The sequence below is a fragment of the Hyaena hyaena genome, unplaced genomic scaffold (genome assembly GCF_003009895.1).
Source record: "Hyaena hyaena isolate Hyena2069 unplaced genomic scaffold, ASM300989v1 scaffold_304, whole genome shotgun sequence".
In the NCBI taxonomy this organism is placed as follows: domain Eukaryota; kingdom Metazoa; phylum Chordata; class Mammalia; order Carnivora; family Hyaenidae; genus Hyaena; species Hyaena hyaena.
Genome location: NW_024080937.1, coordinates 2055249 through 2078442, shown reverse-complemented (window position 1 = coordinate 2078442; position 23194 = coordinate 2055249). Strand labels below are relative to the sequence as shown.

At 36.0% G+C, this 23194-nt stretch overlaps 1 long non-coding RNA gene across 1 annotated transcript; it reads left to right on the top strand.

The window, feature by feature from the left end:
• Positions 1-8123: 8123 nt before the first annotated feature.
• Positions 8124-20610, top strand: LOC120242428. Its single transcript, XR_005531070.1, has 3 exons — positions 8124-8214; positions 15762-15846; positions 20218-20610. It is a non-coding gene; the product is annotated as an uncharacterized LOC120242428 (long non-coding RNA).
• Positions 20611-23194: the final 2584 nt, after the last annotated feature.

Here is a 23194-nt window from a genome sequence, read left to right as displayed (position 1 = left end):
TTTCTGTATGTAGTATCATGTCATCTGCAAATAGTGAAAGCTTTACTTCTTTCTTTTCAAGTTGGGTGTCTTCCCCCCCCCCCCAACCTTTTTGTTGTCTAATTGCTGTGGCTAGGACTTCCAGAACTACACTGAATAAAAGTGATAAGAATGGACATCTCTGTTTTATTCCTAACCTTAAGAGAAAAAAAGCTCTCAGTTTTTTCCCATTGAGTATGATGTTTGCTGTAGGTTTTCATATAAGACAATTATTATGCTGAGGTATGTTCCCTCTAGACCTACTTTGTTGAGGGTTTTAATCATGAATAGATGTTTTACTTTGTCAAATGTTTTTTCTTCATCTATTGAAATGATCATATGCTTTTTATCCTTTCTATGATTTGTGAATATTGAACCACCTTTGAATCCTGAGAATAGATCCTACTTGATAGTGGTGAATGATGTTTTTACATGTATTGCTGTATTTGGTTTGCCAATAGTTTGTTGAGGATTTTCACACCTATGTTCATCAGAGATACTGGCCTGTAGTTCTCGTTCTCTCTGTTTCTCTCTCTCTCTCTTTTTTTTGTGGTGTCTTACCTGGCTTTGATAACAGGGTAATGCTGGCCTTATAGAATGAATTTGTAAGTTTTCCTTCCTCTTCCATTTTCTGAAATCGTTTGAGAATAATAGGTATTAATTGTTCTTTAAATGTTTGATAGATTTCACCTCAGAAACTATCTGGCCCTCGGCTTTTGTCTATTGGGAGTTTTTTGGTTACTGAATCTATATCATTGCTGCTTTAGTTTTGGTTGTTTATATATTTCTAGGAATTCATTTCTTCTAGGTGACCCAAGTTGTTGACATGTAATTTTTCATAATAGACTCTTACAATCATTTGTATTTCTGTGATGGTTATTTCTCCTCTTTCATTTGTGATTTTGTTTATTTGAGTTCTCTGTCTCTCTCTGTCTCTCTCTCTCACTGCATGTGTCAGGTTAGAGGTTTATCAATTTTGTTGATCTTTTCAAGGAAGCAGCTGCTGGCTTCATTGGTCTGTTCTATTTTTTTTTAATTTCTATATCATTAATTTCTGCTCTAACTTTATTATTTCCTTTCTTATGCTGTTTTGGGGTTTTTATTTTTTTTTTATAGCTCTATTACTTATTTATTTCAGATTTTTCTTACTTCTTAAGGTATGTCTGTATTGCTATGAACTTCCCTCTTAGAACTACTCTTGCTGCATCCCAAAGATTTTGGACCATTGCCTTTTGATTTTCATTTCTCTCCATGTAATTTTTGAATTCTTGTTTGATTTTTTTGGTTGACCTATTCATTTTTTAGTAGCATGTTATTTAATCTCCATGTATTTGTGCTCTTTCCAGATTTTTCTTGTGATTGGTTTCTAGTTTTATAGCACTGTGTTCAGAAAAGATGCATTGTATGACTTTAGTCTTTTCAAATTTGTTGAGACTTGTTCTGTGGCCCAATACGTGATCTGTTCTGGAGCGTGTTCTGTGTGCACTTGAAAAGAATGTGTATTCTTCTGTGTTAGAATTGAATGTTCTGAATATATGTTAAATCCATCTGTTCAAGTGTGTCATTTAAAGCTGTTTCCTTGTTGATTTTCTGTTTTGTATGATCTGTCCATTGATGTAAAGGGGGTGTTAAAGTCCTCTACTATTATTCTATTATTATTGACTATTGTTTAGTTCTGTTATGTTTGTTATTAACTACTTATGTATTTAGGTGCTCACATAGTGTGTGCATAAATATTTACAGTTGCTGTATCTTCTTGTTGGATTGTCTTCTTTATCATTAAATAGTGTCCTTCTTTGTTTTTTGTTACAGTGTTTGTTTTAAAGTCTATTTTGTTCCAATGTAAATATTGCTATCTTGCTTTCTTTTGGCATCCATTTGCATGATAAATGTTTCTCCATCCCCTCACTTATTTTTAAAAATTTATTTCTGAGAGAGAGAGAGAGAGAGAGACAGCGTGAGCAGGGGAGGATCAGAGAGAGAGAGAGACACACACACAGAGAATCTGAAGCAGGCTCCAGACTCTGAGCTAGCTGTCAGCACAGAGCCCGATGCAGGGCTTTAACCCATGGATCATGAGATCATGACCTGGGCGGAAGTCCGGCACTCAACCGACTGAGCCACCCAGGCAGCCCTCCATCCCTTCACTTTTAATCTGCATGTGTCTTTAGATCTGAAATGCGTCTCTTGTAGGCAGCATATAGATGGGTCTTATTTTTAATCCACTCTGTATTCCTATTTTTTTTTTCTTGATAGGAGCATTTAGTCCATTTACATTCAAAGCTATTGTTATTTTACTTTTTTAAAGTTTATTCATTTTTGAGAGAAAAAGAGAGAGAATGTTGGAGGGGTAGAGGCAGAGTGAGTGAGTGAGTGAGAGAGAGAGAGAGAGAGAGAGAGAGAGAATCCCAAGCAGGCTCCACACTATCACCATGGAGCCTGATGTGGGATTCAATCTCAAATTTTGAAATTATGACTTGAACTGAAACCAAGAGTTGATGCTTAACTGGCTGAGCCACCAAGGCGCCCCTCAGAGTTATTATTGATAGGTATGCATTTATTGCCATTTTGTTTCTTGTTGGTGGTTGTTTTTGTAGTTTACCTCTGATCCTTTTTCTTTTTTTTCCCCTTTCGTTGCTTGCTTGCTTTCTTTAGTGTATACTTGAATTCCTTTCTCCTTATTTCTTGCATATCTGTTACTAGTTTTTTATTTGTGGTTATCATTAAGTTTGTGATATAATATCTTCTACATATAGCAATCTATATTAACTTCATGGTTGCTTAAGTTTGAACACATTCTTTGCTTTCTCTCCCCACCATCATGTTTTAGGTATATGGTATAATATTTTACATTGTTTTATTTGTGAATGCCTCGACTTATGTTTACAGATATACTTAATGTTACTCCTTTTTGGTTCCTACTTTTCATACTCTTACTTGTGGTTTTTCCACTCAGAGAGTTCCCTTTAACATTTTGTGTGTGTGTGTGTGTGTGTGTGTGTGTGTGTGTGTGTGACTGGTTTAGTGTCATGAATGCCTTTAGCTTTTGTTTGTCCGAGAAAATTTTTATTTCTCCTTCTATTCTAAATGATAGCCTTGCTGAAGAGTATTTTGACTGCAGATTTTCCCCTTTTAACACTTTGAATATATCTTCTTCCTCTCTTCTGGCTCCCAATCTTTTTTTTTAAGAATCTGCTGATGACCTTATGGGGGTTTCCCTTGTATGTAACTGTCTTCTTTTCTCTTGATGCTTTTAAAATCCTTTCTTTATCACTACTTTTTGACATTTTAATTACTGTATATCTTGGTGTGGACCTCCTTGGGCTGATTTTTTACATCATCTCTGGGAACTGGATATCTGTTTTCTTCTCCAGATTAGAGAGTTTTCATCTATTATTTCTTAAATTTTCTGCTCTCTTTTCTTCTGAAACCTTATCATGTGAACATTATTATGCTTGATGCAGTAAGTCACTGTGTTCCATAAGTCTATTCTCATTTTGCATAATTTTTTTCTTCTCCCCTACTCAGCTTGATTACTTTCCATTATTCTGTCTTCCAGGTTGCTCATTTGATCGTCTGCTTCCTCTAGTCTGCTATTTATTCCACACATGTATTTTTAATTTCACTTATTATGTTCTTCATCTCTGATTGGTTCTTTTTCATCTCTTTGTTAAGGACCTCACCAATGTTCTCCACTCTTTTCTCATGTCCAGTGAGTATCTTTATGATCATTACTTTAAATTCTCTATCTGTTCTTATCCTTAAATCTGTTTTGCTTAGGTCTCTTGCTGTGCTATTATCTTGTATTTTAATTTGGGACATATTCCTATGTCTCCTCATTTGGTCTATCTCTCTGTGTCTATTTCTGTGTATTAAGAAAGTCGGCTATATCTCTTTTTCTTGAAAGTAATTGCCTTATAAAGAAGAGTTCTTGTGGTACCTTGCAGTGAAATTTCCCTATTCCCTAGAGCCTGGTGTTTCAGGGAAAGTCTCTATATGTGATGCATGTGTTCTACTGTTGTGTCCTGGCTGCCTTTTCCCTCAGTCTAGTTGTCTGCAGAGGCTCTCCTTGCCTTTTATGGGTAGTGTTTGGTCTAAAGCTGGGATGGGGCACACAGTTTTAACAAGGTGTGCTTTGGTCTACTTGTGAAATGAGACCTACAGCTTCTTCTACAAGGATGGGGGCTGCATGGTGGGGGGAGTACAGTTTTTTTTAATATTTTTATTTATTTCTAGGAGGGAGAGAGAGAGAGAGAGAGAGCGTGAGCAGGGGAGGGTCAGAGAGAGAGGGAGACACAGACTCTGAAATAGGCTCCAGGCTCTGAGCTGGCAGTCAGCACAGAGCCCAACGCGGGGCTCGAACCCATGAACCGCGATATCATGACCTAAGCGAAAGTCGGACGCTTAACCGACTAAGCCACCCAGGCGCCCCTAACAAGGGCTTCTGTAGGGCCCATCACCATTGCCACAGCAGCTGCTGTTGCTACTGGGACCAAGCTCCTGAAAGCACTGAGTGAAAGATACAGTGTTGGCAAGGTTTGTGCCAGTCTTCTTGGGGAGGAGACCTGTTGTGTGGAGCACATCTGCCAAAGGTTGGAGGGGTGGGGCTTGGTATACACAAGTTAGGTAGTGAATGTTGCCACCATTCTGGTTCCTGCAGATAGCCCTGTGTTTATGTTGAAGGTCAAGGGTGGAAAATGGTACCAGCCAGCTCCTTTGTCCCTGGAGGGGTCTTCCTGTGATCTCTGTCACTCCACAACACGTTCTGAGATGAGTAAATAGCTCTCACTCTCATATGCCCTATGTGTTTTTCAAGCTGCTGCTTCTATACTCTAACTCCACAGGCTGTTTGTCTGCTATCTCTTTAAGGGCACCCTTCTCCCATGGCCCTCTGGGGCCCTTCCAGAACCAACCCCACTGATATTTAAAATTCTAGATTTTAAGTCCTGCTGGTTGTAAGACCTCATGAAATTTGTCTTCTCTTGCTTTCAAAGTTAAATGATGTTATGGGGATTTGTGTTCTCCATTCAGGTGTCCTGGTATGCTAGTCTGTTTCACTCCCTTCTTCATGCCCAGTGCTTCCTACCCGCCCCCCAGACTGTTGTGGTCCATTTTGCTCTGCGCCATGTCTCTGCCCTTTTGACCCTCTTTGATGTGGCCTCTTCTCTACTTTTAGTTGTGGTTTGTTCTGCCAATCTTCCAGTCATTTTCTGGGTTATTTATGCTGATGTATTATCTATTTGTATTTGTGGGAGGAGGAGATGAGCTTAGGGTCCTCTTACTTCGCCATCTAGGCTCCTCTCTTGATCGAAGCTAAATCACTGATTGATGATGAAAAAAGGAGAAAACCCTAATATACATATGCATACACAGAGATACAAATGTCAACAGAGATTAATATCAGAAACTAAAGAAATTAAATGAACCACAATAAGGTTTTTTGACTATGTCATCAATTCAACTACCCATGGAATATTTACAAAAATTGAATTGACCATCGATATTATAAATTTAAAATCTAGAAATATTACAGAAAACATTTTCTGATCTTAAAGCAATTAAGTAGGAATTTTTCACAACACCAAAAAAAATAAATAATAGATATAACCACCTGCAAATGAAATGCAAATTTCTTAAATAATTCTTAACCGACTGGGCCACCCAGCCACCCCCTTATTTCTTAAATAATTCTTAAAAGAAAGGGAAAATTAAAATTACAAAAAAGTATATAAAATAATGTCATTTAATCTGTGAGCAGAAATAGGATTATAGTCAAAACATTCAGAAAAAATTCAATGCCTTTAAAAGAAAATTAAAGAAATGTTAACTTATCTAAAAGCTTACTCTTTCAAAGAAAAAACAATAAGAAAAGCAGTTTTTAATTAATTTGGGACATAAAGAGAATATAGCAATATACAAAATAAATAAAAAGAAATCACAGTTACTTAAATCCAATTATTCATACAGAGTCTACCGTGTATTTACATGGACTAATCTCTCAATAAAATCTATTTTTTGGGACTTTATAAAATCAAGAAAAAAAGCAAAGAAATGGAAGAAAAATGATGGAAAGAAGGAAGTAGGGAAGGAAGAAAATGTTGAGAATTTTTAAATTTACTAACATACAATTGATGAAGGTAGAGAAATTTGTGGGTTTTGTTCACTGCAGTGTTTCTAGGCTGAAATACATGCTAAATAAATATTTGTTGAATGAATAAACAATATATTCACTATACATAATAAAAGTTCTAAAGGCTATGCAGTAGATGCTGATATATCAATCTCTAGTTCCTTCTCTTTGAAATGTTGTTAACTGTCCTTAACCAGGTCCTGTAAGAGTCAGAGTGAGGTCCTCTGCCTGATTCCATCTAATGATGTCATCTTCAGTGCTACTTAAGCAGTTACCTGTGTTTAGAGAATTAGAATCCCTAAAGCTGGCGCCAGAGTATTTAAAACAAAAAACAAAAAAATTCGCTAGAGTGAATTAAAAAAATGTTTATTTATTTATTTTGAGAGAGAGAGAGAGAGAGAGAGAGAGAATCCCAAGCAGGCATCACACTATCAGCACGGAACCTGACATGGGGCTTGATCTCACGAACTGCAATATCATGACCTGAGCAGAGATCAAGAATTGGACACTTAACTGACTGAGCCACCCAGGCATCCCTGGAGTGATTTTTATGAGCACTAGAATTTGAGAATCATTGCTGTGTTTAAATAGTTCTTGAAATAGTCATGAAGTATTTCCACTTCCTTGCCTACGAGATATATTGGTAGAATTGCATTTCTTGGCTTCAAATATTTAGGTTAGACCATGTGACCAATTAAGCTAATGGAGTGATTCTCAACCAGGGACGATTTGGCGCATGCTGTCTATCACAATCCTGCGTACATTTGGCAGTGTCTGAAGACATTTTTGGTTGGCACACTCAGGTACAGGGAGGTACTACTGGCACTAATGGTAGAGGCCAGGGATATTGATAATCAACCTAAAATGCAATATGAAAAATTATCTGGCCCAAATGTCAACAGTGCCAGGGTTGAAAAATCCTACCCTAATGACTTGGGAGCTGATGTGATATGTGTCCATTTAGGACCATGTGTTAAATTGTTGGTGAGGAAACTTGCAGGCCAGTGTTCTGAACAATGTCATTTGAATGACTGCGATCTTTTGTTAGGTCATAAGATTGATTTGAACAATGTCATTTGAAAGACTGCAATCTTTTGGTAGGTGTAATATCAGAGAACAGAAATTTCTACATTCTCTGGGCCAAGCACAGAGGCGTAGTGGTGATGTGAAATTTGTATGGTGACTTGGTTCTGTAGGCAAATCCTTTATTTTGATTTTGTATGATTCTTAGATGGGCTCCTTGTCTGATTGGTAGTCTTTGTATTAAAGTAGAATGAGGATATTTTCTCTGTTTTAAAATGTCATTATCTTTGTGTGGTATGGTGTAAGACTTTACTTACATAATGTCTTTTGGAATTATTCTTTGTTTGATCAAATTAGATTAGGCATTAATTTGGTGAGTAAGGGGAAGTCTCCAGGTTTAGAGCTTAGAGAAGGGCATTTAGTGCTGAGGTAAACTTGTAGAAGGATAACATGGTCCATTGTGACATATCAGTGGTAAAGTGCATTAGTCACTGTGTTGCGGTCTCTTGATTGTCTCAGGTGTAGCTTAATTTTGCCCCTGGGAGATTCTGAGAACAAAAATGTCACGTCTGTATTTCATAAGTTGATTGATACTGAAAATTTGTATATCAGTGTAACTGTTTTAACTGTGACTTATGCCAAAACATGAAACTCCTTATGGAATGTTTTGGCAGAAGTTTGATACTATAAATCTTATAAAAATAAAAGATGGACTATTTTTTTTAAATTTGAGCTACCTCTTTATTACTATTTATTACTTCTATTTATGACTTCCACAGTTTGAATATTATAGAGTATGGAACCAAATTTACAATGTAATAAGTAAAATTAAAGTTTAAAATCTAAGACTATTATTTTATAATCATACTTCAAAGAGTGGTTTTGTTCTGTATTTTAAGAGATGTCTGAACTTCAATTATGATTTCAATTGAATTCCGTCAGGCAAATTTAAAAGAAAAAGAATGTGGATCTCATTTATCTCTTTCTGTGTGTGGGGGGAAAACTGATGTGAGAGGACAGATGGCTTGAGGATTACAGACAAGGTAAGAGGTCAGAAAGAAGTTATCTTACAAAAAAGAGAGACATTCTTCCAATTTTTGGTTTGCAATGTCCCTTTTATCTGTCTTTTTATCTGCAATAGCACTTTTTTTTCTATATATATTTGAATCTCTGGTGACAACTGAACAGTCAGTATAATGGAAGTTTGTGCATTGTTTTGTGTTCCAAAAAATAGGTTAGTATTACTTTTTGTATCTCAATGTCTGACAGTGAATGCTAATGCTACGTATGTCTGTGTTTCACCAACAAATTATCTTGGATGAGACATAAGCCATTTAAGAGCTCAACACATCTCCATATCTTGAGCTTGGTGAGTAGTAGGTTGGGTTATATACAAAGGAAAGACCTGCACTGAGGAGAGAGTAGACAGTGAATGGTAAAGAACATTGGTAGAAATATGTATGGGTGTACATATATATATATACACAAATACACATCATTTGTGCATATGTATACACATATAAAAGTGTATATAAAATGAAACAAAGAAAATGACAGAACAGACTCTTTAAGAGGAAATGATAAGAATGCAGTAACCATATTAGATACCATTAAATTTGTAAAACAACTTTTTTGTGTATTTTGTTACATAAAAGTCATTATCAGGTTTCTGTGACATTAATAGGTAGCTTGATTCTTCTCCTTTTGAAGCTTCATATTTTCATTATTATTGCATTAATTCCAATTTTAAATAAAACTGATAAATGTAAAATAGAGGAATATTAATGATATAGCCTCCCCAGCCCCAAATATTTACTTGATATTTCTATGTTGTTCCATTAGAGTCAGTATTTTCCCAGAAATAGAAATATGCAATAAATTAAGATTTTTGTGCCACACAATAGAAACTCCCTGGATATTCAAGATCAGCAGAGAGGATGCTTATACTTCAAATTTTACTTTAGTCTTATGCCCATATAAAATTGCAAGGGCATTTAGGGGATTTCAAAGACAAAGTAAGGAAGGTAAAATAATGGTAACTTCTCTAAAGCTGTGAATAAAAAGCACTCTGGATTATGTGGTAGAAAAATAACAAGACATTTTAATTTTAAAACTCAACTTTGAAAGTTGGAGAAATTAAAGTTTGGGGAATGAAAGTATAGCCTTCGTCTTTTGTTATTTCAGATGTGTGAAGCAGTGAATAAAAACGAAAAGCAAGGTTATCATAAACTTAAGAAATAAGAAAGGTGAAATTAAACTGCAGGCAAACACTGCAGCTGAATTATAGGAGTTATAATTCAGACCTCTGCCTGAAAGTCAGTGCTATTCCCAAACTGCTGAAATTAGAGACTTAGAAGCAAGATACTCCCCAGGGAAGCAGGTCCAGTGTGAGAATCAAATAATTTAAGTGTGATTATTTAAACTGGATTCAAATATCTGAAGCATTAATTGTATGTCAGAAGTATTGTGATCTCTGTTTTGCAAAGAAAACAAAAATGTCTTTTAGGGGGAAGAAGGCACTGCCCTTCTTTCCCAGTAGTAGTGATGAGTGAAGGTAAATTATGCCCACACTCTCATCTGCTGTCAATTTATGAGATGGTCATACATGGTTAATGAAAGTGCTAAGGCTCTGGGACACAACTTCATTCTTTTATGGGAAGAAGACTGAACCAGAGCTTGGCTGCCATGATGATGTATCTGACAGATGGTAAATTCTTTGTGGAAGGGGCATGAATTCTTCCTTTCTCTCTCTCTTCTGACTCCCTGTTCAATACTATATACTGAGTAAATAATTGTTTAATATCTGTTTAATAAATGTGAAAAAAGTTTGGATGGGTATAGAGAAACATCTAGTCTGATCTTGTTTTGCCAATGAGGAACATGAGTGGTTTGTTGTTGTGTAACTTTCCCACCATCACATGGTTAGTCCTAGACGCCTTAGCAAATAATGTATTTCATTTCTAAAAGGAAACAAGGTGGTAGCTTTGGTTGAAATAAATTGGAGACTTTTCACTGTTATGTGGTATATGTACTAAATATTGCCATGCATATAGAGACCTTTAATAGGCAGATAAAATAGATATTGCCATGAAAAGGCTTATTATATCTAAAGCAAAGAGCTTTCCCCTGTTTTGGCATTCACTAGCGATATCTCTTGAAAAATCTTTTACCAAATGGAAATATCACTGAATGAATAGTGAGAAATATGAATAAAAGATGCATTTTGCTTAAAATTCACTTTACTGGAAATCAATTCAGGATGTGAAAACGTTATTAGCACTTATATTGTCTTCTTCAACTTTCCTAGACCTAGATTTGACATCCATATGTATTAATTTATATTTTTTAATTATCAGAACTTAATGAAAGTCACCTGAAATAATATTAGAACTTCCCATTTTGAAGTGTGGCATTTTCAGGTTTGCTTTTTTTTTTTAAATCTGTTTATTAAGTAAGAAGTGAACTAATCCTTCAAATTATTCTTTGTCTATGGCTATATGGTCTTTGCTAATAAAAGTTATTTTTTCTTTAGACAGGTTGTCCAAATTTCTATATGTAACCCATATTAAATACTAGGTGACTATGAATGACCATGAACATTGATACCAACTAAGCATGTATATGTTTACATGTGTGTGTATTACATTCCATTCTCTGCCCTAGGTTCTTTATATACATAAATCAATTTGCACCTTACAACAAACTTTTTTGAATGTGTGTTTACCTCCATTTTATAGATGAAGAAACTGAGGCTGAAATAAGTAAGTTGCTTAGTTTCTTTAGTCCATGTTCCTTTCATTAGGCCAAAAAATGTAAAGGAGAACTGAAAAGAAATACACAAGAAAATAAAATTATGAGTACTCTGAAAATCAGGTCCTGATAAACAGAAAGCAATTCCCTTAAAACATCTGACTTTCAGATTTATATGGTCCATGGTAGCTTTTTATTCTTCCTATTTATTTCCCCTTCTCTCCAGTGGTCTTAATTATCTTTTTCCTGTCACCATGGGTTCATTAGAGCAGCTTACATAGACAAGACAAGAGAATAACAGGATCTAAGGGTAATTAGGTCCTCATCCATGAAAGGCAAGTTCAGAGACAAATAGACTTGATAAAAATGAATATCACACATTATGGGGCAAACTTAACAGCTGTCACTATGGCAAAGGGGATGGCTGGATGGAGGTGGGGGGTTGGAAAATTACATTTATGTGTCTATCCACACATATCAAATGATTTACATTTTTGTTTTTATTGAAAGGGCCATTGAAAAAAATGAGATTAGTTGTGCTCTATCAATTTTGTTGTCAGAGCAGATTAGAGGATATAACAAACAGGAAGATAAAGCCTCTTCAAGGTCTACAGCCCTTTGTTAGTCACATGCTGCCTTTCAGTGTGTTCTCTTAGAAGTGAATTATCATGTTTCAAAAAAGGAGAGAAATTGAATGACTTCCTGTTACAGTAAAGGCAGGACTCTTTCAATGAGTCAGAAAGATGAAGCATTAAGTTCAACAGAAGATGTGAGCCATGTAGGAAGGTTTGCTGTAGTTTGCAAGAATGTCATTGAATAAGCTTGTAAGTGTAGATGGGAAGGAGTGTGGCATAATGGGTGTGAGGTCTCTGCAGTCACTATGCCATTGGTAGTCTGCCCATTGCCTGTTGAGAGATTTGGGAATGTTGTTTAACATTTCTGGCTGCAATGTCATCATCTAAAATGGGGTTAATCATTATTATTGGGATAATCAAGAGAGCTGCTTTGTGTTAAGTCTTAGGACAATGCTAGGCAGATAATAAATGCTCAATAAATAATAGCCTTTTTTTTCCTTTTTTTTGTTAATAGCAGGAGGAAATAGTCCAGGAGAAATCAGACCTTGCTCTTTACTGAGCAATTAGCAGGCAAGGAAAAACCTGTCACTGGAGCTGCTGAATTGCATGGTTCTGTTTTGTTTTTCTTTCCCTTCCAGAATCACAGCATAGATTGAAAATAAAGAGATCTAAATGGTTGGTGGCTAGTATTGTAAGCCTCTCAGTCCTTCAGAATATGCCTACTTTTGTGTTTTATTTGAGGGGGAAAAAGTACAGTATTTAACTGAAGATAAATTGCTTTTCCAAGTAATATTTACTTAATGTGATAGTAAAAAACAACACCTGTCATTTGGGGAGTGCTTTTAATGCTTAGGGATTGTTATTTACACACATGTGTACACACGTATGTGTACATCACATTCACAGACTACCACATTTGTTCCTTTAATAGTGTCCTGTAAAGGGGTAATTGGATTCAACTGTAAGTGTAAATTCTTCTCAGGGGAGATGTTGATACTTGGTCAGACCTTCTAATAAAATTAAGAATTTACTTGTGTTTCCATAGTTATTATTATTTTTTAAGGTTTATTTATTTAGAGAGTGGGGGGAGGAGCAGAGAGAGGGAGAGAGAATCTCAAACAGGCTCTGCACTGTGAGAGTGGAACTAAACTGTGAGATCATGACCTGAGCCAAAATCAAGAGTGGGATGCTTACCTGACTGAGCCACCCGGGTGCTCCACCATGATCATTATTTATGGGACTTTTGGGACTATACAATTAATAAATCACTGTCCAAAGACCCACCTTGTCAGTGGTAGGCATAATCCTTAAATACTTCTCTTGGTTATATGCTGAGAAGACTAAAAGTCTGGTAAGGAAATAAAGGGACTAGTACTTGGGCTTTTGCAAGCAGAAAACAACCTACATTCATTTAAGAAATTGACATGATTGATCGTTGAGGTCTGTTGCCTTGTTTTGCATTTGTCTATTCCAAGACAAGAGAAGGATACTTTATGGAAAATTTAGTTTCACTTGTTCATTTTTTATTGAGCGTTGCTTATATCTTGATGTGTATCTTTTGTGTATGTGAATATATTCTGTGCATTTATGATGGAAAATGTATGCATATGAAGAGAAGGAAGGAAGAGAATCTGATCTGAATTGAAGAACCTGACCACTGTGCCTACTACTACCTCCCAGTTCCAGCCATCATCACCTCTGGCCAGGATTGTTGGCAGTGATTGGGACGGACTTTGGGTCCATCCTTTTACCATTCCCTCTTAGATTATGTTGGGTTTTCTTTTTCTTTTTCTTTTTCTTTTTCTTTTTCTTTTTCTTTTCCTTTTCCTTTTCTTTTTCCTTTTCCTTTTCCTTTTCCTTTTCCTTTTCCTTTTCCTTCCTTCCTTCCTTCCTCCCTTCCTTCCTTCCTTCCTTCCTTCCTTCCTTCCTTCCTTCCTTCCTTCCTTCCTTCTAAATGTTCATTTATTGTGTGTGTGTGTGTGTGTGTGTGTGTGTGTGTGTGTGTGTGAGAGAGAGAGAGAGAGAGAGAGAGAGAATGCCAGTGTGGGAGGAGCAGAGAGAGAGAGAGAGGAAGAGAATCTCAAGCAGGTTCCTTACTATCAGTGCAGAGCCTGATTTGGGGCTCGATTTCATGAACAGAACCATGAGATAATCACCTGAGCTGAAATCAAGAGTTGGATGCTTAACTGACTGAGCCATCCAGACACCATTAGACTCTATTTTTAATACAGGTGCCTTGAAAGGTAGATCGTGTCACTCCTCTGGTCACAAACTCCAACCCTGTAATCCCTGTCCTCTTCTCTTACTTCTTCCCCCTCATCCCTTCCCTTCAGCCACACTGGCTTTGTTGCTGTGTCTGCAACCTATAGTACCGTTCTCATAGATATCCACATGATTTACTCTCTTGCATCCTTCAGTTTTTATCTAAGTGTCACCTTGTCAAAAAAATCCCTCCCTGATCATCCTGTAAAGGGTACCAAGCCTCACATCCCACCAGCTGTTACCTCTTTATCCAGGGTTATATTTCTCCACAACACCTGTCACCGTAAGTCATAGTCCAGTCATTAATTTATTTGTGTTTTGACTGTTCCTTCTCACTAGAATGTAAATTCCTTGTTAGCAAGGACTGTGTTTTATTCACTATTCTATTCTCAATAATTGGAAGACTGATTGACCAATAATGGGCTAGATACATATTTTTTCAATGAATGGTTGAAGCCTACTTGTTCCTAATCCTAGAAGGTATATAATGAAGTCAATTACTTCTTTCTAACTTATTTTCCCTTAATGACATGGAGCCAATTGTTGTATATTTCCCATCATTTAGAAGGGTAAAAATTTATAGAGATACACAATGCCTACTACTTACATGCTTTTAAATTATTATTCCAGTAAAATAATTATATATTATATATAAAATAATTTAATTCCAGTGAAATAATATCAGGTTACTGATAGTAAAGGGTTATTTGATAATATTTACTAAAATTTTGAAATTGCTTGTATTCTGTGACTCTGTACTTCAATTCCTGATAACTTCTATAGAAAACACTGGGAGCTGTACAAAAGGATTTTCACTGCAGTATTATTTGTTATGCACTGGCTAAAGATATAATATAGAATATTATGCAGCAGTTTAAAAAGAAGATGTTGTGAATATATATACACAATGTCTCTGTGTGTGTGTATAAATTTGCCTAATTGTTCGCTGCCAAATCCAAACATATTTTTCCTTTCTTCTCTCATTTTTCCTCCATTTTTTTTAGTTTTTGCCTTTTTTTCTTAAATGTCCCAATTCTGACTCTCTTTCTCCTTTGGGTCTTGCTTGAAAGACCAAAGAATCCTATAACCAATTTATGCCTTTTTCCTCCTTTTAGGTAAGCAGAAATTCAGAAAGAGAAGTTAAACAAAGTAGGCATGTTAAGTCATAATCCAAACTAAATGTTGCTACTAGAGATTTCAAGAATGTCTATACATTTCTAGTTTTCCAAGCTCTTCTGGTTTTGTTCATATGAATATTCATTTATTCAATTATTTATTGAGCACATTCTATGTATCTTGAGGTGATTTAGATGCTAGGGAAACAAACAGGACTCGCCTCCTCCCTCTCCCCCCCCATCCCCCGCTGAACTCTGACCTTTCCTACAGAAGAGTAACAACATGAATATAATGAGTAACTCATGTGCATTATGTTATTAGAAGGTAATCTGTGCTATGAGAGATGATGTGAGGTAAGTCATGAAGATAAAGGTAGGAGAAAAGTTTGTCTAGCTTCTGTCATCACATGGCCTTTGAGAAAAGGGAAAATATTGGAAAAAGTAAAAGAGTAGGGGGGAGCATGTTCTCTTTTTGGCTGATGGACCCCACAAATTGCAAAGTCATGTCCACTTTCTTTTTAATGGCCAGAACCTGTCTCAAGGCCACATGAGGAACATTGGGGAACACATCTTCAGCTGTGTGCTATGTCCCCCAGCTGACACTTCTACCACTAGAGAAGAAAGGGACACTAGATCCTGATGGGACAGCAGGCAGCCTGTGCTGGTGTCAGTAAAGCCCTCCACAGAAAAGGAAAAGGATAGGGCAGAAAAAGGAATAAACACATTTATTGAAAACATACATATTGCCTGTGCTGCTTTAAAACAGGATATTGTTAAGAGATGGATAAAAGCCCGTATTGTTTACTTGTTAACTACACACCGGGGTCTGGAAACATCATTTGGAAATGATATGACAACATCTCTCCCACCTCTTCATTGTGTCTTAAGACAAATCACTCCAATCAGAAATTCTTCCTTTCCTCCACTGAGTGAATTGGATGAAGCCTTGTATTCAGAGGAATCTTAATTGAAGGTACAGATTTAAGTTTATGGACCTAAGTGTCTTAAACTATTATTTGTGTACAAACCCTATGTAATTTATCATGGATAGTAATGTCTGCCACACCCCTTCTCCAGAATATCAGCTTGAGAGGGTAAAACAGCAATACTTTCTCTATGTATCGTCCCCAAACATCCACTGTTCCTTCTTTTTCTTTCTCCTCTGCTTGTACTTTTTTTTTTTTTCTTAATCTTTCCCACTTCTTCACCTCGGCATATACTCTCTCTTTTTTTCTAATTTTTCAGTTTCTTTATTCTTAAACATACTGGTTTTCATTTTTATATTATTGAGTTTTGTTTGCACAGTGGAAACCAATAAAGATAGATACAGACACATATATGTCCTTTTAATATACAGAAACCATATAATTAATATCATATGTAGGGATATTTTAAAGATTGATTATTAAGATCTCATTATGGGGAAGCATTTAATAAATTGTTTGATATGATAAATTCATATGTAATTGTATTTTGGTACATATTTAAATTTTAGCATATTTACTCACAGCTGGATTTCAGTTCTTTTAGCTAGCAATTTGGTTTCATAATAAACCGCAGTGGCCATAGTCAAATGTATCTATAATTAAGTTTCTTTGTAAAAATCATATGTTTTTTTAAATTTTCTCAAGTTTCCAGAAATATTTTTTTCTCTTTGCCAACTTGCCAAGTTAACTGGATCCATTCTATTAGATACCAGCTTGTCCTTCTATAAATGTTATTTCTTACTCTTATACTGTTCATTGGTTATAATTATCACATAATTATAATCTTTCTAGTGCCCCAAGTCCTTTTTGTTGGTTACTTTTCTTCTTTCTGCAATTGGAAGTTTGCATTTGACATAAAAGCTGACATTCCTGGCACCCTTGGAAGATTTTGCATGTAAATGAAGGAGTTATCTAGGTTTAAAAATTGTGCTTGTAAAAGTAATGACATGTGTGACTCTATTATATAGTTGCTTTAATGTTACGGTTTTATCTGTCATGGAAAGATTAGAAATCATCACTTGATACATGAGAGCTCTATTGCAAACAATGCCTATCTCTCTATCTCTTTTGATTTTTTTGGTATCTTTTTCCCAATGAGATCATGCTCTTTATGTCTTATTTGGTCTTGTCCTGTTCAGATCTTTCTCCCTCCTTTTGTCATTCCCTCCCTGGTTCCCTCTCTTCCTTCCTTTCATTCATTCATATTCTGTTTGTGCCTCATTTCATTCTAAAGATTAAACCTGATACACTCTTAGTGAACAGACACAAATAAAGCCACTCTTTAGGAGTAGATGGATTCAAATTTGTTTCACTATCTTGTACTATCTTGTTAAATTCCTTGAAGGTACTATGATTTTTTGTTTTACTAATTTCAATTATATCTACATAATTTTGAAAAAATAGCATATGCATGAGACAAAATATTTATTTAGTTTAGAGACATTCATTCATTTGAAGATTCTTTGTAATACCTCTTTGCTCAAAACTCTCCTCTCTGACCAGTGTAGAGTTTATGAGCCGCAAATTGCAAACCAGTGATGTAGGCTCGGAGTCAGGAAAGTATATCCAGAGGGCTCAAAACAACTTGTTTTTGTAGACTCCATATGGTAAAAATATATTCACATTTTTAAATTGTTGAAAAAAATCAAAATAATATTATAATTTGAAAATATTTATTTCATATTTAATAATTGAAAACAATTATTAGTGTCTATAAATCAAGTTTTATTGGAACACAGCTATGTGCATTTGATAATGTAGTGTCTCTGGCTGCTTCCCCTACAACAACAAAGTTGACTAGTTGTAACACAGAAGATAAGTTCCACAAGCCTAGAGGACATGAACTTTGGAAGCATTCCCAGTAGGTACATAAGGATGCGAAGCCAGATATCTTCATCTGGAAACTACTACTGGGTTCTTTTTTGAAGGATCTTTGGTATCCGCCTGAAGGACTGAATGATATTCTAGACAGCTACATCTAAAGTCTCTTCCTTGCCACTGAGGGCTTTGGTTCTCAGAATATTTTTGCTATATATATATTTTTTTTCATTTTCATTTCTTTATTTTTTTTCAAATTGTTGATTTTTTAATATTTATATCTGTAGATATTTTACATTGCCAAACATGAACATTTGGAAGTTTGCTGTTTATTTTGGTTTTCACTGTCTTGTAGTTTTTATGTAAAGATGCTGTTTGGGTTATGAAAATGATTAAAACTCTGTTCACCGAAAGAACTTAAATTTTTGGCTGATCTGGAAATGTGAAGGTAGAAGCCTCATGACTGATAATAAATCAAAGTATATTTTTCTCTTTTTTTTGTAATATAAGGTGTTACTCTCAGATATATATACCTACATAGATTATATGTTAATCTGAATATTACTACATATAGACACATATATTTTAATGTCAAATGTAATGGAAAGTAAGCTTGCCTAAACAGTAGTGGAAAGGAAAGAGATTATTTTTTATGGAAGCAACAATCAACTAACAAGAAACTATTGAATACCCAAGAGAGAATGAGTGAATGAACTACTTAGTTGGCCAGAATTGCTTCCAGCAAGCAGGAGCAGCGACTGATTTTTATGAGACTGTAAATTTTTGAAAACTGTTTGCAAAGCCAACAGTTCAGCCAGAAAGATTCAGATTAGCTGGATTCTGTTTAAGGGAAATTTTACTGAATGCAATCCAATACGGGAAGCTGAAATTAATACAGTAAAATAGTTTCATCTTCCCTAGACCCAATCATGAGACTGCTTTTCACACAAAGAAGATGATAATGTTTATGTGACCCTCTCGAGTAAAATTGAGGGCAATTAAAGGCTTAGAGCAAGCTGCTCCCAGCCAGATGCTGCTCTTGCTGCCTCCTGTCCTGCCCAGTTACCCTGGGGGAAGAGGTGATCAATATCTACTTGGCATACTGGTTGGGAGCTCTGGACCAGAGAAGTGACATGAAATAGAACATATCTCATCCCGTGTATGCAGCTTTCTCAGGCCAGTTCTGTTTATATTGAACTCACGTTTTTCTGAATCTCTATAGTAGATACAGTCTGTATCAGACAACTGAGCAGTAAAAATGATAGTCTTAAAATATTCTCTAGTTGTTTAACAAGTGTATTTCTCATCCCCCAGTTGCTACTGGAATCTCTGGGAGAACAGTGATTATGTTTTGTCATGTCCTCCAAAGTACATAGCACATGCTGGGCAAAGAAAAGGGATTTATTTATTTCACTTATTTATTATTTAAACTCTGTTTACTTCCCAAAAAGATTTGAACTGGCTTATAATAATAGACATAATAGGACCATTAAAGTAATGATTTGTAATAAACAAAAACAAGAACCGTAGTGAATATTGAAATGTTTACATCAAAGCCCTAGGACATTTCACCTCAGGATTTAGCTCTGAGTTTCCTAGTAAGAGGACTCAAAAGAGCAAGCAATGTCAATATGTGCCGGCTGTAACTCACGGGCAGAATGGTCAGGAGGGCCCCTGTGGTCTCTGAATCCTGTGCAATGGTACAGGTGGACTGGGTCTAGCCGGACACTCATGGGGCTTTGTTCCAGGCAAGGGACCTGCCTCATTACCGTTCTGTCATTTTATGAGATGAACAAAGAGCAGTTTTGTGGCTGGAGAAAAATCAGTTTGCCTGTAGCTAACACCTGACAGCCTTTTGGGCATCTGAGTTTCTGAGGGGAAGAGAAGCTTCAGGTCCAGCTTCCTCACTGTTTCCAAATCATTGATCCCTTTTGTCTCTCCGTAGGTCAGAATCAAACAGGGAATTGTACAGAATTATGTAGTTCTCATCACACTAAAAATGAAAATAATATGCTTTCACCAGGAAAAACTCAGTTGTCTCTAATATTGAATGCAAGACTACTTTTTTAATCCATACTTACTGAGGTGATGACATGGTCTTACTGTCACAGTGTAGATCGAGTCAGCTAAAATGCCCTTTTAACATAGATTTCCCAAAGAATGTTTTATAGCATAATGGACCAGCACTTGAACATGAGTTCTGTTTACGATACAAAATTGTTCTTCATGAGATCAAGGTCAACATTTCAAATTATAGTCCTGTAAGAAATTGCCATGAAGAAATGCAGCAAAGTAATCAAGGGATGTAGCTTTCTGGTCTCTTATTTCTTATATACTAGAACCTGGAGGATCTTAGGAATAGCACATCCTTGAGATTACTTATTTCAAATGTTAATTGTGGTTTCCAAGGGAATAGAGGATGTAGACTAATTCATTAAGCTTTTGTTCTCTTTCAGCTTGCTAATATTCTTGCTAAGATTAGATAGGAGGCAGGTCGGAATTTTGGGTGCTGGATGAGCCTCTAAACTCTGTCGTTTTAGCAGGAGGAAGGTGCCGTGAGACAACAGAGGCCTCTGCTGTGCATACGTTATTTGATTGGATCGATGGTAAACTTAGGAGATATATAGGAAGATACACCATTTTATACATGAGAAAGTCAAGCACCGGACAGCTCCAGATCAATCGAAGAATTTAAACACTCATGGAATTCAGTACAGCTGGATCGGACTTAGCTTTGTTTGTTTTGGTGACTATCTTTCCACATTCATGATGAGATTCCGAATTGTACCCCTCACCCTAAAAGGGGTCTGGCCAACAGTCGGTCTCCTCATAGAAAACACTGTGTTCTCTCAAGACAAACTAAGTCTTTTGACTTCTTTTTTGTTACAGATTATTTAAAATTTTCCTAACATATGTGTGATTATATAGGGCTTTCTTTCTTCTTATTAGCTCACTGAATTTCACTTAGGAGTTTAAGGGCCTTTTATCCTCTTAATTCTGTTAAGTGTTTCTGCCTTTGCAGAGTGAAAGGATTTGTGTGTTTCACTTTCCTGGGCTGCCTGGAATGCCCATTTTTCATTCATCAAACAGATATGATTATAGTGTCATGGTAAACCATCTGTGAACTTTCAACTCCATGATCGTTCACCCCACATCCTGCCCCCAGCCTGTCCTGGCCATAGCAGACTCCTGAACCCTCTCTCTGGCAGCTCTCTCCAAGATTGCTTTTATGATACGCCCCACTGACTACTTCGTTCTGCCTAGCTTAGCAGACTTTCGGCCTCCTTCCATAGAGCCGCAAACAGGTTTGGGCAAGAGTTTAGGGCATCTGCGTCCCACCGCAGTAACTTCCTCACTGTAATGAATATGAGCCATAAAAATAATTGCCATAGCAAAGCCTATCAATTCATGAAGCAGAAGGAAAATAAAATGTTTTTCCAACACACCCAAAGGCTAGGATGAGAACTCAGTATGCGACAGTGATAACAAAAAAAGAAGACCTTCTGCCATGTTGGAAAAAGGGAAGGACAGGCACCCACAGACAGCACTCTTCCGAACGGTCAACTCACTAATGGAAATGCCATCTAACCCTTGTTATGTGGATGATGTCTTGGAGATACAAAATCAAGTACTCTATCTGTAAAATGAGATACTGGCTTATGATATTCAAGGTTATTCTCATATTTCATTATTCAAAAATTATACTTCATATCCTTAAATATTAGAAATATGGTTAACGGAGATACCAATAAAATACATTTTAATTAGATGTATTGTAGGTATAAATTAACAACATGCTTACATTTGATTTTGTTTGTTTTTATACAATTTCACTTACATAAAATATCTAGAAAGAGTAAATCCACGAAACAAATTTGTGGTATTAGTGGGAGGTGGGAATGACTGGTTAATAGGTATGAGGTTTTCTTTGAGAGTGTTGAAAATGCTTTGGAACTAGATACAAATGGTGGTTAAGAAGTACTGTGAATGCATTAAATACCACTGAATTGCAAACTTTAAAATGGTTAATTTTATGTTGTAAGCTGTGCCTCAGTTAAAAATGAAACTTAACCAAGTTAAGAAAATGATTCCCACTATTGAGACATATAACATCATGTGGCTCCTGATACATGGAGAACACAGCACAAGTTCTATGGTATTCAGGCAAGAAAAAAACAAAAAAGAACATCACTTGAATCTAATCATGAGGAAACTGATATTATTTTTTTACCTGATTGAATTATATAACCTTAGAAATAAAATAAAAGTCTCCTGAAAATTGGTTAGGAAATTAAACAAGTAGATGAGGCAGTACTTTGTGATAGAACATTTCCAGCTTTATAAAGTCTGTGGTCTAATTCAAAGATTTGGCTATTCTAATTTTAATTGACTTTAATTCTCTAACATTGTCTACCCATGTACAATTTGTTTTGTTTTTGTTCTTTGTTTTAGCATTATTATTACTCATGAATTTAAGCATATTTGTTGTGTTTCAATTTATTACAGCTATTGTCCTTAAATAATTACCCCATCTATGGCCAGTGCAAGACTCTTTAACTTGGTTTCTAGTAGTGTTATTCATTCATTCATTGATTCATTCATTTATTTAATTTTATATAATTTTATTTAACTTTATTTGAGAGAGAGAGCCAGGAAGAGGGGCAGAGGGAGAGAGAGGGAGAGAGAGAGAGAGAGAGAGAGAGAGAGAGAGAGAGAGAGAGAGAGAGAGAGAGTCTCTATGCTCAGTGTGGAGCCTGATGTGGAGCTCAATCCCACAACCCTGGGATCATGACCTGAGCCAAAATCAAGATCCGACATTCAACAAGCTGAGCCACCCACGTGCTGCTCCTAGTAGTGTTTCATAATCACCTTGCTACCTGTTATGACAGTATGTTTTGGGTTCATCTTGTATATTTCCTGTCATGAACTTAGAATCAGCCATAACTTCAAGGAGTCCGAGTTACTTTCAGTAGGAAATAGTATTTTCTTTCTTTCTTTTTTTTTTTTTTTAATGTTTTATTTATTTCTGAGAGAGAGAGAGAGAGACAGTGTGAGCAGGGGAGGGTCAGAGAGAGAGGGAGACACAGAATCCAAAGACAGGCTCCAGGCTCTGAGCTAGCTGTCAGCACAGAGCCCGAGGCAGGGCTTAAATCCACGAACCGTGATATCATGACCTGAGCCGAAGTCGGATGTTTAACCAAATGAGCCACCCAGGTGCCCCGGAAATAGCATTTGCAAGATGATTTGAGCATGTTGCCACTGGATCTGTCATAATTTCTAAATCTTTTTAATGGACAGAACTAAGACATGTTTAAAAAACGTTTTAAGAAAAAATATCTCATGAAGATTATTTTCCAATCAAAATTTAGATACAAAAACATTTTTATTTTTCATGAGATGTTTTGAAAAAATCTCTATCACCTTACATCTGCGTTTACTTTCTCTTACACAAGATGCTCATTTCCAATGATACTGGAAGTGGTAGAATTAGAATATCACAAAATTATTCACTTAGCT